Source organism: Myxocyprinus asiaticus, chromosome 24, assembly GCF_019703515.2.
Source record: "Myxocyprinus asiaticus isolate MX2 ecotype Aquarium Trade chromosome 24, UBuf_Myxa_2, whole genome shotgun sequence".
Classification (NCBI taxonomy): domain Eukaryota; kingdom Metazoa; phylum Chordata; class Actinopteri; order Cypriniformes; family Catostomidae; genus Myxocyprinus; species Myxocyprinus asiaticus.
The window spans coordinates 44,644,610-44,662,167 of NC_059367.1; the positions used below are offsets into that span (position 1 = coordinate 44,644,610).

A 17,558-nucleotide genomic window follows, 5' to 3' on the forward strand; every position below is an offset into this window, starting at 1 on the left:
TGAAACAGCTGAAAATGTCCTGGTTACTTTCGTAACCTCCATTCCCTGATGGAGGGAACGAGACGTTGTGTCGATGTAGTGACACTAGGGAGCCCCAAACACCTCTGCTTTTTTAAAAAAAGGCCAATGAGAATTGGCGAGTGGAATTTGCATGCCACTCCCCCAGACATACGGGTATAAAAGGAGCTGGTATGCAACCACTCATTCAGGTTTTGTGCTGAGGAGCCGAGACCAGGTCCCGGCCATTTCAGCGGGTAGTTCAGCATTGTGGCAAGAGGGACACAATGTCTCGTTACCTCCATCAGGGAATGGAGGTTACGAAAGAAACCAGGATGCTCCCTATCTGTCACTCACTCGATGTTGTGTCGATGTAGTGACACTGGGGGTCCCTATACAAAACGCCACAACTAGCTGAACTGTGTTACGTGAACTGGCGGTGTGTGATGGGCAGACTGCTGTGTGCCTCGTAGCCAGCGCACCAGGCCATCACGTAACCTCCCCCAATGCTCTTATGGACGTCGAACGGTCCATCAGGAACAAGTCGACTGCCCAACTACAGGGACAGGCTAGCCCAGCCGAGGCCACTTTTCCCTCTCTTTTCTCCCCAAAAAGAGTGGAATTTGATAACTGACTGGGAGCAATAAGTGTCTGTGTTGGGGGGTGTCCCTCTCAAGGGGAAGACACCGTGGAGACCACACCCTGCCCAAAAAGAGGGGGGGGGTATTTTGAGTGGTATATGTCACATGGTCTTACCAAGTCTTGTCGGAAGTATGTCATGTGGAGAGGTCCCATGGTAGGTCCTACCCGAAGGGGGAGGAGTTTCTACAGAGCATGGCAACCGGTGGCAGAGGGGCATCTGCCCAAGGAAGACTCAGTTTGCCGTCAGGGAAACAATTTTGCGAGAGATATCACATGAGGTCGCCTTCGGGGAACCAGCACATGTGGAGCACCTACCTCAGTACAGGGACTCATTAGCACAGTTGTCCCGAACTTACCTGCTCATGCCTGCCAATACATGGGACGAGACCAGCTCAACCCGGAGATTGTAGAACCTCGCAAAGGTGTTGGGTGTTGCCCAGCCCGCTGCTCTGCAGATGTCTGCCAAAGAGGCGCCACTGGCCCGGGCCTAGGAGGCCACTACACTCCTGGTGGAGTGGGCTCATAACCCCGCAGGGGGTGGCATGTCCTGAGCCTGATATGCCATCATGATGGCGTTGATGACCCAGTCAGCGCTTCCTTTCCGCTGTCCACCAAAGCAAACAAAGAGCTGCTCAGAGCTTCTAAGGCTCTGCGTGCGATCCAAATAGATGAGTAAAGCCTGCACCAGACACAGCAATGCCAAGGCTGGGTCTGCCTCCTCCTGGGGCAGTGCTTGCAGGTTCACCACCTGATCCCTAAAAGGAGTCGTGGGAACCTTGGGCACATAGCCCGGTCGGGGTCTCAGGATCACGTGAGAGTAGCCCGGACCGAACTCCAGGCATGATTCGCTGACAGAGAATGCCTGCAGGTCCCCTACCCTTTTGATGGAAGTGAGCGCAGTCAGGAGGGCAGTCTTCAAAGAGAGTGCCTTAAGCTCAGCTGACTCCAAGGGCTCAAAGGGAGCTCCCTGTAGACCCTGAAGGACTACGGAGAGGTCCCATGAGGGGACGAGGCACGGTCTGGAGGGATTCAACCTCCTAGCGCCTCTCGGGAACCTGATGATCAAGTCGTGCTTCCCAAAATACTTACCATCTACTGCATTGTGATGAGCCAAAATAGCAGCTACATACACCTTAAGGGTGGAGGGGGACAGCCACCCCTCCAGCCTCTCCTTCAGGAATGAAAGCACTGATCTGACTGTGCATCTCTGAGGGTCTTCGCGTTGGGAAGAACACCATTTAGCGAACAGAAGCCACTTCAAGGCATACAGGCGCCTTGTAGAGGGAGCCCCTCCAGGGGCCAGACGAGGAGATTCCAGAGATCTGGTCGCGGATGCCAGATGGTGTCCCATCCCTGAGAAAGTAGGTCCTTCCTCAGGGGAATTCACTGGGGGGGTGGGGGGCTGTCGCGAGGAGCGTAAGATCTGAGAACCACATCTAGGTGGGCCAGTAGGGTGCTACTAGGATGATCTGCTCCTCATCCTCCCTGACCTTGCACAGGGTCTGTGCAAGCAGGCTCACTGGGGGAAACGTGTATTTGCGTAGTCCAGGGGGCCAGCTGTGTGCCAGCGCATCTATACTGAGGGGTGCCTCGGTCAGGGCGTACCAAAGCAGGCAGTGGGAGGATTCCTGGGAAGCAGACAGGTCTACCTGTGCCTGTCCAAATCGACTCCTAATCAGCTGGACCACCTGAGGGTGGAGTCTCCACTCTCCCCTGAGGGTAACCTGACATGACAGCGCGTCTGCTACGGTGTTGAGGTTGCCCGGGATGTGAGTGGCTCGTAGTGACTTGAGGCGCTGCTGACTCCAGAGGAGGAGATGGCGGGCGAGTTGTGGCATGAAATGGGAGCACAGAGTGCCTTGGTGGTTGATGTACGCTACCGATGCTGTGTTGTCCGTCCAGATCAACACATGCTTGCCCTGGATCAACGGCCAAAACCTCCGCAGAGCGAGCAGTACTGCCAACAACTCTAGGCAGTTGATGTGCCAACACAGCCACGGGCCAGTCCAGGAGCCGGCAGCTGTGTGCCCTTTGCATACGGCACCCCAGCCCATCTTGGAGGCGTCTGTTGTAACCACGACGTGCCTGGAGACCTGTTCTAGGGGAACCCCTGCCCGTAGAAATGCAAGGTCGGTCCAAGAGCTGACGAGGTGGCGACAGATCGGCGTGATGGCCACGCGATGTGTCCGGCGGGACATCTTGGGACTCAAGTCTGAAGCCAGTGCTGAAGCGGCTCATATGCATCAACCAGAGCGGTGTGGCCGCCGCTGAGGATGCCATATGCCCCAGGAGTCTCTGAAAAAGTTTCAGTGGAACCGCTGTTCTCTGTCTGAATGCCTTCAGACAGTTCAGCACCGACAGTGCACGCTGTCATCAAGACTGAGTCCAACTCCAAACCGAGAAAAGAGATGCCCTGAACTGGGGAGAGCTTGCTCTTTTCTCAGTTGACCCGAAGCCCCAGTCAGCTGAGGTGCCGAAGCACGAGGTCCCTGTGTGCGCACAGCAACTCTCGATAGTGAGCTAGGATGAGTCGGACAGTCGTCGAAATAGTTGAGGATGCTGACGCCCACTTCCCTTAGCGGGGCAAGGGCAGCCTCTGCGACCTTCGTGAAGACGCAAGGGGACAGGGACAACCCGAAGGGGAGGACCTTGTACTGGTATGCCTGGCCTTCGAAGGCAAATCTTAGGAAGGGTTTGTGTCGAGGTAAGACCGAGGCGTGAAAGTACGCGTCCTTCAGGTCTACCACCATGAACCAATCTTGATGCCGGACGCTAGAATGTGTTTTTGCATCAGCATCTTGAACGGGAGTCTGTGCAAAGCCTGGTTCAGTACTCGCAGGTCCAGGATTGGTCGCAACCCACCGCCTTTCTTTGGTACGATGAAGTAAGGGCTGTAGAACCCTTTCTTCATCTCAGCTGGAGGGACAGGCTCTATCGTGCCCTTGCGCAGAAGGGTAGCGATCTCCGGGAACACAAGGAAGCAGCATTCTCGCCCTTCACCGAGGTGAAGCGGACGCCGCTGAACCTGGGTGGGTGCCTGGCGTAGCCGAGTCGGACGGTCCAGGTCAGCAATCGCGACGGGTTGGAAAGTGTGAGCCATGCGCCCAAACTCTGGGTGAGGGGTACCAAGGGAATGATCATGTCGGACGTACTGGCAGGTGGGGCCTCGCGGTGGGACGGAACCCGAGGTGCCACGTCAAGGGGACTCGAGCCCCGTGGCTGTGCTGAGTCCAGGGACATCAAAGCACTTACCTGGCTCCTGCCACCCACCATAAGATTGGCCGAGGAGGGGGGAGGAGGAATCTCATCCCTGTAGTCCACTGGAACCAATCCTGTGTGGGCGTGTTTGTGCCACAGCTGGGCGCACAGGGGCGGGGGGTCCGCCGCTGGAGCGCCATACCTGCCAAAATGGGATGCTGGACGGTGGTTGTTGCGCACCGGATATATGACCCAGGAGATGAGGGAACCATTCTTTTGTCAGGCTTTTGGGTGCCGCAGACTCCTGGGTGGAGCCGGTGTTGTTGCTGCAGGAGGACGCCCTTGGTGATGAGCAGACAGCGTGCAGGGTCTTAAGCCACGCTGGGGCCAACCTGGAAATGGGGGCGTCAAGTAACTGTGCATTGTCCGCCTCTCCCATCTCGACCAAGTTGAGCCAAAGGTGGCACTCCTGGACCACCAGGGTGGACATCGCCTGCCCGAGAGAATGCGCCGTGACCTTCGTCACCCGGAGAGCGAGGTCAGTCGCCGAGTGCAGTTCCTGCATCAATCCCGGGTCAGAACTACCCTTGTGCAGTTCTTTTAGCGCCTTGGCTTGGTGTACTTGCAGGAGAGCTATGGCATGCAGTGAGGCTGTGAGTGGCGCCCCGTGCCCAGGAACCGATCATCGAGCCGCGAGGGTTCAGGGGAGAGTGGAGGGTTCCACTCTAGCGCGACGCTCGTGGCCGCCCGGGAAAGCATGTCCATCATTTCCGTGTTGGCGTGAGACTGGGCGACCGGCCAAAGCCTCTGCGTCAGACTGGATGAGCCCGCTCTCCGATGCTGCACTCGATAACTCATCGTCTTCCGGAGCTCCGAACGAGAAGTCAAACTCATGCTGAAACGAGCCGCCGGTCTCGTGCGAGAGCCCGATCGGGGCAAGCGAGCATGCTGGGGAATGGGAGGTCCGTGGTCCCATTGATGTCCCCAAATTGCACCCAGTGCTAACCGACACGGCCTCAAACCCGTAGGTAGAAGGACCGGTGCGGGGAGCCGCTGGGGTGGCAAGCCACGACCACAACGTTACCATGGTCATGTTCTCGCAATGAGGACATGACTCATCCACGAACGATGTCTTCGCATTGGCAGTGCCCAGACACGTAAGACAGCAATCGTGGCCGTCAGAAGCAGAGAGATTTCGACCGCAACCAGGAATAACACACAAACGGAAAGGCATCTTTAAAAAGACGTTCCGTGTGTGCCACTCTTTTAGAAAGAAAATATACTCTTTTTAGAATATACTCTTTTAGTTGTTTCTGCCGAAGCGCCAAGGGGCATTCTCTGCACTCCACGGGTGCAGAGGGGGAGAAGCCGCTGAAATGCGCCGTAGAATCCAGCAGATGAGGTGAATGAACTTCGCAGATGAATTCAGCTTCAACGAATAGAACCGCTCGGCTCTGAAGAGAAAATCTGAATGAGTGGTTGCATACCGGCTCCTTTTATACCCGTATGTCCGGGGGAGTGACATGCAAATTCCACTCGCCAATTCTCATTGGCCTTTTCTTTAAAAAGCAGAGGTGTTTGGGGATCCCAAGAGTGACCCCTAGTGTCAGTACATCAACACAAAGTCAAGTGAGTGACAGATAGGGAACTGGTAAACAAAAGCGCTTCTTTACTAGTGAGTTAAAGGTACACTCAGTAACATTTTTGTTTGTCATCTTGGAGTTACACTTACACCTAGTGGTGTGGATGCAGCATCAATTAAATGCATTAGTTTTCAATTACTGACGCCATTGTAGAAATTCAGTTTTTTACAGTCAGCCATGATTTATTTAATTAATGAGTGAAAGTGTCCAATAACAGGATGGTTACTGAGATTAAAGGGGTAATGTCATGAGGAATAAATTTTTCCTTCATAGTTTGACACATAAGAGGTAATTCTACTTTTAAAACCTACTGTAAGTTTCAGAACTCAAAACTTAATCCCCAATGCAATAAAAGCATTTATTGAAACCAAGCTGCAAAAATACCTCATCCACGACTACTTTACGTCACTAGGGGGCCCATTAATTCATGACTGCCTCTACAGGGAAAAACACCAATGCCTACTTTACATCATCACACCCTTGGCCCCACCCACTGGTGCTTCAGTTCTTAAACTGAGCTGGACAGTCAGGCCTAGTGTGGCCCCACTATTCCTGAACACCAAAGGGGACCCATCTGGACAATTTTGAATTATTTTTGTAAATAAACATGCAATAGACAGACGTCTTTTAAAAGATGCAGTGTCAAGTTACAATTCAATTCAGTTTCATTGTGCTGTTGTGCCTCTTGTTGTTTTAAGCACTAACACGTCATGGGCAGGTTCTCACCTTTGACCATCTTGATACATTTCAGTTGATGTGCATTTCAGTGCAGGATGATACTGGACACTGGATGTGTGTGCATCTAGTTCACACCGTGCTTTGGACTGTGTATGCGCATCATGTGGATTGTCATATCAGCATGGATAGTTTATGAACCAGTCATAAAACGATTCAAGTTTTGCAAAGGAACTGTTATTGAAGTATGGGGCAGTTAAAAACACTTCCCAATCGCAAAACAGTAAGTAAACAGTTCCATTCTTGAATATTTCAAATATCATGACTGTTTGATAGTTTATGGTGCTGACACCCTTTTTAAACCAGGCGCGTCTGTTAACGCGATGCAATGACTTGATGCTGTCTACACCAGGCGCGTCGGCACAAACTTTCTAAACCATTTATTTGTGTTGTGGGCAGTAGTAGCGTTAGTGTATGCAGCGCAAAATGGAACGGGACACCCGTTTACTGTCGGTGTGACATGACGCACTGCAACGGACGCTTCCATGGTAGACAGCATCATTTATTATAATGGGTTCATATTACTTTTAATGCTACACACCACTCCCATCTGGTGTAGACAGGGTGTAAGTGTTAAGAGTTGTGCTTGAGATGAACAGTTTAATATATTCAGATGCAATGTGTTGAACGCGTGTTATATGTAAACCCTGAAATTTAGTTTTATAATGTTGTGGAGCTTGCTCTTTTTCTTCCAATTGAGTTTTAAATATGGCGGTATTTGAGGGGCTGCACGATGAAGTTTTAAGGAGGCGCTTAGGCCAAAACCAAGCGTTTCAGACAGAGGGCCAGAGACAGAGTGGAAAATGATCATATATTACTAAATTACACTGTTTTGGTGGAAAAAAACTTCACTAACATTATCAATGGACCTCAGGGAACATAACAAAGCTATATAAAAAAGAGCATTTCATGATCCCTTTAAGTGAATAGTATTCGGCTAGTCATGTGATCATAACATGGCAGCTCCCATGAGGGGACCCTCTCCATGTAGAATAAAACAGCTTTTATAAGTTTACTGAAATGACTGGAGTCTTCATCTCATGTGAGTGCTCATGACTTCATACATATGTTTCAAAATTACAGTTCATTTCTTTAGGAGTAAAACTTTTTATATGAAGAAATGCCCATCACCAATGCTGATAAACTCAATATGACCAAATATCGACCAATTAATTGGCCTGGTCGCTATATGGGTCTAAAAAAAGAGTATTATTTGGCTGTATATAATAGTAGGGAGAAATTAAATTATATTTAGTCTAACAGGACATGCTAGGGGTCAGTTCTGGATAACTGTGAAATCACGGTCACACTCAGAAGCACTGGATGACAAAACTGAAAAATTCTCCACTCTCCACACATTTGAGTTCATGGATGTCTGGATCAATTTCACCAGAGGACATGAGAGAGTGTGAAGACATAACTCAGTGGCAGGAACAAGGTCTCCGAACAGAACTGGCAGTCAGCTTGACAGCACATCTAGAATGAGGAGATGTGGTAATAAATGGATGCTCGCTAGAGTTCATTTTCTGCTTTCTGCAGTTCTACTTTACTGCTCTGCGTGAGTGCAATATACCTCTTAAACGGGGCTCCTATTTCAGGCCGTCCCACACAAAAACAGTTAAACACACAAGTGATTGTGTCTTCCACACACAGCAGGGAAAAGGAAGAGAAATTTATCAATCCCTAATTACAGTGTTCTCCCACACAGAGAGGTCAACGCTTTCTTTCCTGTTTTTAATGCAATCTATTTTTCTCTTGGCGAGAGGGAAGCGAGCTGAGCCCGTTTCAGATCAGCGCTAGTTCCTTGGCAACTAGCACATCAAGGCATTGAGTTCAAAAGGAGTTGAACTGCATAGATACCTGTGTTTGTGACATTGGAATAAAATGTTGTTATGTTCATACAATCTGTGCAGTACAATGACAAGATACAGTTGGAGCTAAATATTTATTTGGAAATAATAAATGTAGATATTTTACAATAATGCAATATTTTAATTAATATTTTTTTTAATATAAATATATATATATATATATTTAATCAAATAATTAAAATACATTACTTTATTGTGGCAGACAAGTAAAGCATTGATTAGATTAGACAATACAATAAGTCACTTTAGAAGGCAATATGTTGTTTATTTCCATATTATTGAACGCAAGTCTATTATTGAACTACAGTCCACAACAATCCATTTTGCAATTGAATTTGCCAATCTGTCAGAGGTAGACGGACACTTTAGGAGCATCTCATTTGGTTGCGTTGCGTGATAAACACAGTGTTTTTATGAAGTTGTGTGAAGTTGAATGTAGTTTGAAACTTAGAAAAACACATCTCAAGACCCCTGCATTCAGACTTGTGCTCTTTCCAGCTGTGTTTGAACGCAAGAACGCATCCTCATCTTGTGCTGTCTGCTGTCAGTAAGTGTGTTTTGTTGCATGTTCATCTGGAGGTGCACTTACTGCCCCACTGCTGATTGAGACTCGTAAAAACAATTCTAGGGTGATCTGGGTCGTTACTTGGGCATTGCTAGGTGTTTGCTAGGTGTTCTGGGAAATTGCTATGTGGTTTCTTACTAGCTTAAGTCAAAAGAGTCCTCCCCCCAAGTGGGATATTCTTACTTGAATCCTTCCTTAAATGTAAGCCTAAGGGATTTTTTCACCTGTTTTATATAAAAGGAATAACACCCCTCTCCTCAACAAGCCACACAATTTGAGGTATAACAGTAATGAAAATTAGATTTTATTACATTAAAATAATGATAATTTGAGGGTAAAATGTGCTTACTAGTGGTGAAAATAAGTAATCATTTTCTTTGTCCAAAATATAATGTCTATTTTGTGACCTGAAAATGTTTTTGTTAGATTATCATGGCTAACTCACAAATTTTGCCTGAATGAAAGCATTGACCAATACAGACAGCGAGGAGCTTGAGAGATATTAGATATGTGACACAAAGAAAGATTGTGAGTGAAATGATGTTTGAGGGATGTTAGATTACTTTCGCTCCCTGTGTAGGGACTGTTAAATGTGTTGCGGGTACACCGGGCTTTCTTGCTTACAGCTGCGCAAGGTTTCCACGGAGACTTGTCACTGCAGCGAGCTCCATGGCGACCAGAGCACGAGTGCTATTCACTGGAAAGAGAGGCACAGGCAGCATCCTGCTGTTCGTTTGAATGATTCATGTGTTCACGGTCAGAGAGAGCACTCCAAATGCCACCAAACAGCTCTATGTGTGCGTATACAGTGGCGAGAGGCATTGGGCTTGATGCTTTAACAGCATTGCCGACATGATGCCTTAAAATACTGGACTGGAGCAGGACTGTGCTATAACAATTTCGATATTTATTACAATATACATTACATACCATTAATGTTTGTTAGACCTCAAGAATAAATGTAAACATAACTTGTTTTTTTGTAAGTAAACTCCTCAGGGTAAGCTACCTTTTAATTTGAAGTTCAAGAAGTTTACTCAGTTTAGGATTTAATACTACATAAGGTGTGTGTGACATCTTTTCGATGAAATTTTGCCAATTTCATCGTATTCAACTGATGTTTGACTCCACTGAAAGACTTTCTTGTGACACTCCACACTCCAGATCAGTAGGTAGCGGTAATGCACCATGCGCTGGATTGCTAACCGGCAATAAACATCACTCGAAAAAGAAATACTTTCTTGTCTGTGTCAAAAAATTAACGTTACAGCTCTATGGATAATGAAAAAATTTTTAACTAATAAGTACATAAATAAACAGCATTAGTGTTGATGTCAGAGAGTTGCTGTTGTGCTCAGTTGAAAGCTATATTTCATTGTCAGTGCTGTCTTGTTCGGTACACAATGATATCATATTAGCCGAATAGCTAGATGCTAGCTACCGGTTACCAAGTCTCATTACTGGTTTATATAACAGCAGGGCTATGTCACCACTAACCAGCTAATACTTCCTAACTGGCCGATTTAATGACTGTGATTCAGTTAGTTACTGTAGTTGTGTGTAGTATAACTTTGCCGAGCTGCTTGCATTTTTAGCGACACGCACTTGAAAGGTTACTTAAAATTTTATAATCGATATGGAGGATTTTTTATCTTTATAAATATTGATATCGTTTTATAGCCCAGCTCTAACTGCAAGAACTATACTGTCACTGTCTTAGGGATGATTCACACAGGACTTATGTTGAAAACCTGACAGAGTACAACAGTGTTGAACAGAACAGAAATTCTCCTCCCTGCCCAGTAGGTGGCGATATGCATGAAGAATGCAAATTGCCAAAAACAAAAGAAGAAATTGAAAGTGAAGATTTATAGCAAAAAAGGACTTAAATATTGATCTGTTTCTCACCCACACCTATCATATCACTTCTGAAGATATAGATTTAACCACTGGAGTCTTATGGATTACTTTTATGCTGCCTTAATGTGCTTTTGGGGCTTCAACATTTTGGTACCCATTCACTTGCATTGTATGGACCTACAGAGCAGAAATATTCTTCTAAAAATCTTCATTTGTGTTCAGCAGAAGAAAGAAAGTCTTACACATCTGATGAGAGAATTTTCATTTTTGAGTGAACTATTCCCTTTCAGTCCCATACACCATTGCTGATAAAAACACTCAGTATGCTTGCTTATTTGTGAAAATACTCAAAAATTATGCCCCCAAATTCATCAGACTGGTTTGATGTTTTAAAATGGACAGAGATCTGTTCCAGTTGATCTGTGTCAAACTATTTTTAACTTGACACGACATCTTAAAAACACGGCACTCATGGAGTGAGATGCTGAAAAAACAGCAAGACACTGCACAGCAGCCAAAGTCATCCATCACTCATGTGTTTGTAGACCAACAATTAAGAAACAGCGCAGACACGAGCGCTTCCTGTTTGAACATTGGAAATTTGTTAAAAGATGCATTTTCAATGTTTTGTCGACTGAGCAATGGATGGACTGTAATTTTTTCCCTTCACAGCCTTACTTTCTTTCAAGACAAACATCTGTTTAGTGCTATTGTAATGTCATCTATATTTTGGTCTGTTTACCTGGAAGTAAACAGGTCTCAAAAAATGGTCTCCTACAACGGGTCTCTGATTTTGATTTCATGGGATGTATAAATACGGCAGTCAACCTGACTGAGATTCATATCTGCTGATGCCTGTCATAGAGTCCGAAGAAAATTTGTAACTGTTATGAGAACATGCATATCGAATGGGGTGTAGCCATCACAAAAAACAGCTTTAACACTGGTCACATCATATCTTGGTTGTGAGCTCTATTTATCGGGTGTGTGACATATAGTATAGTGCACATTCACTCATAGAAGCTTATTCAGAGAGAATGGTGCTCTTGGAAGAGAGTTGACTTGTTAGGGCACTAGAACATAGAACATTTGATTGACATTCTCACAGATTTGAATTCAAAACATACTGAGGATAAAAAAAACAATATGTCTATCACAAAAAAAAAAAAAAAAAATCCAGACAACTGGCAATTTACACATGAAGTGCTTTACAACATCTATTAAATAGAAAAGTGATACTACACAAGAAATTAACCATCCTGACCTGAACAACCATACTGACACAATAGATCTGTTTCTAAATATGTACAAATGGATTAACTAAGATTACCAGATTACACCTCGTATGACCTCGTATGAACAGCAACATAGAGAAAGTAAGAAAGCATAACAAACCTGAATCACTGATCCACAACAACTCTTTTTGTATATATATATATACAAAAAGAGTAAGACAAACCAAATAATACCACAGAACATCACTAAATACATACAATGCAATGCTAATATACACCAATGAGCCAAAACATTATGACCACTTATATGCTGTTGGTTCTCTGCATGCCGCCAAAACAGCACCAACCTGCGGAGGCATGGACACTACAAGACCCCTGAAGGTGTCCTGTTGTATCAGGCACCAAGACATTATCAGCAGATCCTTCAAGTCCTTTAAGTTGCAAGGTGGAACCGCCGTAGATCGGACTTGTCGGTCCAGCACATCACACAGATGCTTAATCGGACTGAGATCTGGGGAATTTGGAGGCCAGGGCAACACATTGAACTCTTCATCATGTTCCTCAAGCCATTCCCGGACAACGTGTGCAGTGTGGCAGGGCGCATTATCCTGCTGAAAGAGGCCACTGCCATTAGGGAATACCATTGCCGTGAAGGGGTGTACCTGGGCTGCAGCGATGTTTAGGTAGGTGGCACGTGTCAAATTGACATCCACAAGATTGGCCGGACCCAGGGTTTCCCAGTAGAATATTGACCAGAGCATCACACTCCCTCCACCGTTTTGTCGTCTTCCCACAGTGCATCCTGATGCCATCACTTCCCCAGATAAACGGTGCACATGTACACAGCCGTCCATGTGATGTAAAAGAAAATGGGACTCATCGGACCAGGCGACCTTCTTCCACTGCTCCAAGGATCAGTTCTGAAACTCGCATGCCGATCGTAGCCACTTTCGACGATTACAGGGGACATAATGGGCACTCTGACCAGTCTGTGGCTATACAGCCCCACACGCAGCAGGGTGTGATGCACTGTGTGTTGTGACACATTCCTCCCGTAACCATCATTAAAATTTTCTGTGACTTGTGCCACAGTAGACCCTCTTGAGTTCCCAACACCCTGTTGCCGGTTTGTGGTTTGTCCCTCCTCGGACCACTGTCGGTAGTACTCACTACTGCTGAGTCACTTTGCCGTTTCAGAGATGCTCTGACCCAGTCATCTGGCCATAACAAAGTCGCTCAGGTCTTTACTCCTGCCCATTTCTCCTGCATTTAAAACGTTGACTACGAGAACTGATTGTTCACTTACCATCTAATCTACCCAGTACTTGACATGCGACCTTGTTTGGAGATGATCAACGTTATTTGCTGTGAGTGGTCATAATGTTTTGGCTCATCAATGTTTACTGATGTTTGTGCTGTTGATTTCCCACCAAAAAATGATGGAGGATGATGTCATTAAGGAACTGGCTGGGATTTTATAAAAGACTAACAATAATAGTACATATTATAATAGTATATAATAGTAATATTGAGGACACTGAAAAACCCTGTAAACTGGTTAACAATTAAAATAATATTCCCAAGATATGTGAAAGAAAAACATGGACACACCCAGAATATTTCTTAGTAAATTGAGAGTTTTTCCTTTGACATGGAAATAAAAAGAAAATGGAAACATCCACTTAAACTAAAGTGAAATTATTTAAATTCCACCCCTCTATTCACTGAACTGTAATATTAAAAAAGTTGTATTAGTTTTCAGTGATTACATTTTTTTATATGATTTCCACCTTTAAAAATTAACAACTAAGACAAATATGATGTGGACATACAGTGACAAATGGACTGCATTATTATATTATTATAAAAGTATCAAAATATTACAAAAAACATCAAAATGAACTGTCCAGTAAGCTTACTGTCATTCCCCAACTAAGCAATGGCTAAATTTAGCTCTTTATTTCCTTCCTGCCAACCTGTACATTTTCTTCCTTATAGGTAATAAACTTTAAGTTACTGAGCTAAGCATATTTCTGAAAGTCTGATAGACCCTGTTAGACAGATACATCCTTAAATTACAACATAAGCATATTCATTTTATGTACAGAGTTGAAAAGGTTCTGCATAACAGGAATGACCTTGATATCAACTGCTAATATTAAGGGAGCTCTTCAGGAGGAGGACCCTTCATAAAAACATAAAAGTAAGCCCAGCGCGTATCGTTTTGTCATTAATACATGGTGACGTGTTGCCATCACTGAGGCTTAATTATCAACTCAAACTCACCGGCAGTAATTACAGCTGTATTATGAAGCGCTGTCATGTGTCGAGAGCCCACTCACCGCCACTGACTGACGCCAAGTGTGTGGGCTCATAAATTATTTTCTCATCTTCATCATCGTCACTGAAAGCCTATATATAATTTCTTGCTCAAGTCAGACACGATTGAGATGCACAGAAAATGTGATTTGCTTGTGTCTCTGCAGTCTACTTGTCTGAAGTGATCGGATTCACAACATCCATGTTTTCACAGTAATTGTGTTTTTGTGGGTATTATTGTTCTATACATTTTAATTATAGCATATTCCTACCGTAAATTTGTTCTGTTGTCTGATCCTCACAAGATGGCAACACTATTTTGACAAGAAACAAAATGGCAACACCAGCATTTGTTTTGCAGGTGTGCATTTGTCTCAGGAAACGTTTGCTTAACAGGTTTTGCAATCTTTAAATGTTAAAACTTTGATGCAATGATGCATTTTATTTGCTCAAGAGATTGTTTACCTTACCTCGCTCTGTTTGTCACCATGTTCATATTATAACATACACCTGAGTTGTGGATTTCTGCAAAAACTCTAAGTCCGACTTCAAGTGATGGTTAACGAAAAATGTATGCTAATGCCCGCTATAGCACCTCTTGCATTGCATGCCAATGTGTTCTGACTAGGGCTGTCACTTAAAGTTTCTATAAATTACATGATATATCAATTAATTAATCAAATTCATCAAATTAATCTCATATATCAATATATATAAAAATCAAAATAATTACAAATATAATAAGTAATACATCTAATAATAATTATAATAATAATAATAATTATTATTATTATTATTAATGCTATAATTTGAGTTATGAGATCATTCAAAGACATTACATTACTGTGGTAGACATACAAAAAGTGATTTTAAATGCATGTCGTGGAGGCGAAGAACCACCCTCCGCGAAGTGCATTTAAAATAGTTTAACACACACCTAGACGTGGATTATCCCGCTTATACCATGATCACTTGCCAGAATTGATTAGTTACATATGTAATATATTTTTTTGCAGTGCAAATTTTGACTGGAAGAATAAAAAATAACAGTTAATTTTATCTAAGGGTCATTAGATCTACAGCTCCGCCTATTCAAGCGCAGAGAAAAAGTAGTGCGACAACACACTTGAAACTGTGAATTTAAATGCACAATCCAGAAATAATAATATCCACAGAATGCAGAGGGGTTGGCATTCCAGAGAAAATGTATTATTTAATTTGCATTCATTGTCATTTTCACATTAATGTGGAAAAATGTATGTTACAAATGTGGCAGTGACAGTAGCACTTACTGTATCATAGGGGAAAACAATTCAAAACACTCCTGCCGTTTTTGACCTTTGAGACATCGGTATGGTATCCATCAAGGCTGCAAGACTGAATGAATTAAGAATGAAATCGCAATTTGTCCTTGGACAGTAGCGCTTCACCGCAAAATGCAAACAAACAGCGCTTCTCCTTCAGTGTTTGAGTCAGAGATGTGTGAGCACTGGGGGCTCTAGTGGCTATAAGCGGCACTTCAGTACAGCAACATAACATACACAACACATTATAGTTGAAATCATCTTGCATCACCTTGCCGGACATGAAAGACACATTTAATAGGTCCTGATTTCCTTTTTCATCCTCCGTGCAAAATGAGCTGAATTCCATTAAATTAGCTATGCTGATGAAAGTGGTTAGGAAATGTTTTCAATTGCTACAGCTCAATCTGCTTGATCTGTAATTTTATGTTTCTACAGCGCATTAATATCGAATGGTGATTAAAACTGACCAGAACTACCTGTGCATTCAACGGTTTGAACCGCACGCATTCCAGCCAATCAGAATCGAGTATTGAAACAGACCATGGTATAATAATTTTGAAATATCAGTAATAATATAATAATTATTGTTACTTTTACAAGATCAATATTAGCAAAGATTTCACAGTAAAAAGACATGTGCATCACAGTACGAATGCGGCCATTTTGAAAATAAAATTACAAGGTCTTCTACTTCCAGAAGAGCACAGAAACTTCCACCAGGAGGCAGTAGACATCTAATACAATGCATACAACAGTTTTTTTCAGCGAAGTATTCATCATGTTGATAATGTAGTGGCCTTAAAAAATCATGTATCAAAAATTATACGTACAGCTTTATAGGGTTATTCTTTATTAGTCACACTGAATTAGAATGTTAATACAGCCTTAGTTCTGACGCATATAAAAAACAGCTTATGGTAGAAGTGTAATTTCTTGTATGGTAAAAAAGCATTTACTAAGAACACAAATGTAAAGTAACCGTAGGCTATACGACTGCAGTAATGTGATGACATAAAGTGTCTAAAAAGACGCGATGGTCAACAGCAGTCCCACAGCAGAAAGAATGCTCTGATGACGCCTTTTACATAAAGAGTTCTCTCTCGCTCTCTCTCTCTCACTCACACACACCCACACAGAAACAGTCAAATCCACAGGCAGAGCGAGAGAGCGAGGGATGAGGCATGACACATAAAAGAGAAAAACGTTTCTTCTGGCTTTAGCGCAGCACTTTCTATTTTTCTCTCTGGTTTTCGGGGCCCTCGGGTTATTTGTTGATGCTGATATGAAGATGCCATCTAAAGCAGGTCTGTATGATCTTTCACCTAGATTGTATTGTATCTTTAAAGTGAATTCAAAAGATGGGCTTCTAACATGTAAACGCATTCTGTACTGTATGATGTAGTGTATGAGTAAAGGTTGAGGCATTCTACAGGAAATCGTTGTTGCTGTTTGGATTTGTTGTCTTTGAATTCTTACATGTTCTCCTTTTTTTCTGCTGACACTAAACAGCAAATTGAAGTTCATGTGGCATGTGTGTCTGTGATTTCACTGTGACGTCATGTGTATTGTAAGATTGTATGATGTGTTTTAAAAAGCCTCCTGGTTTCGATTCACAAACCAAAATCAATTAATAACACAGATCAGAGGGCAAAATTTAAAAGTGATAATAATAATAATGTTTGTGCTACAATGACCTGTGATTTTCATGTGAGTTTGAACTTACAGAATGATGTTTATATTTTTATGTATTATAATAATCAGAGTTAAAATGACATTGTGACATTCTCAGGACCTTTTGTGAAATGGTGCACTCAAGCATGTTTTAAAGATATTTTTAAACACGTCTTTACAGCTCCCCAAACCTCAGATGTTTTTTCATCAAAAACTGCTAATGTAATATCTTTTTACATTTTATTTTGGTATTAAGTGAAGCTGTGGAAAGTAATTGTTAAAATATTGTCACATGATACACTGTAAAAAAATGAATATACAGTTGTATATGGGGCAAAGGGATCATTCACACAAAAAATAAAAATTCAGGCAGAATGTAAGGGACTGACAGCCTTAGTCACCACCAGGGCTGTGTATTAATGCAAATTTCCTGATTCCATTCTGATTTAGATTTAGATTTGATTCCAATTCATTTGGGTATAATTCAGTTATTATGTCCATTTTGCTTACATATG

The 17,558-nt window shown here is 43.4% G+C and overlaps 1 protein-coding gene across 2 annotated transcripts in view; it reads left to right on the forward strand.

Moving 5' to 3' along the window:
- LOC127415293 (prickle-like protein 2) overlaps positions 1 to 17,558 on the forward strand; it is a 123,054-nt gene that overhangs the window by 65,692 nt on the left and 39,804 nt on the right. Inside the window, exon 1 of one of the 2 annotated variants that reach the window (XM_051653992.1) lies at positions 16,541 to 16,676. The exons of the other annotated variant lie outside the window; for it this stretch is intronic. The gene's annotated coding sequence lies outside the window, so the exon portion shown is untranslated. Of the gene's footprint in view, positions 1 to 16,540; positions 16,677 to 17,558 lie in introns of those variants that run through there. 2 annotated transcript variants of the gene reach the window in all.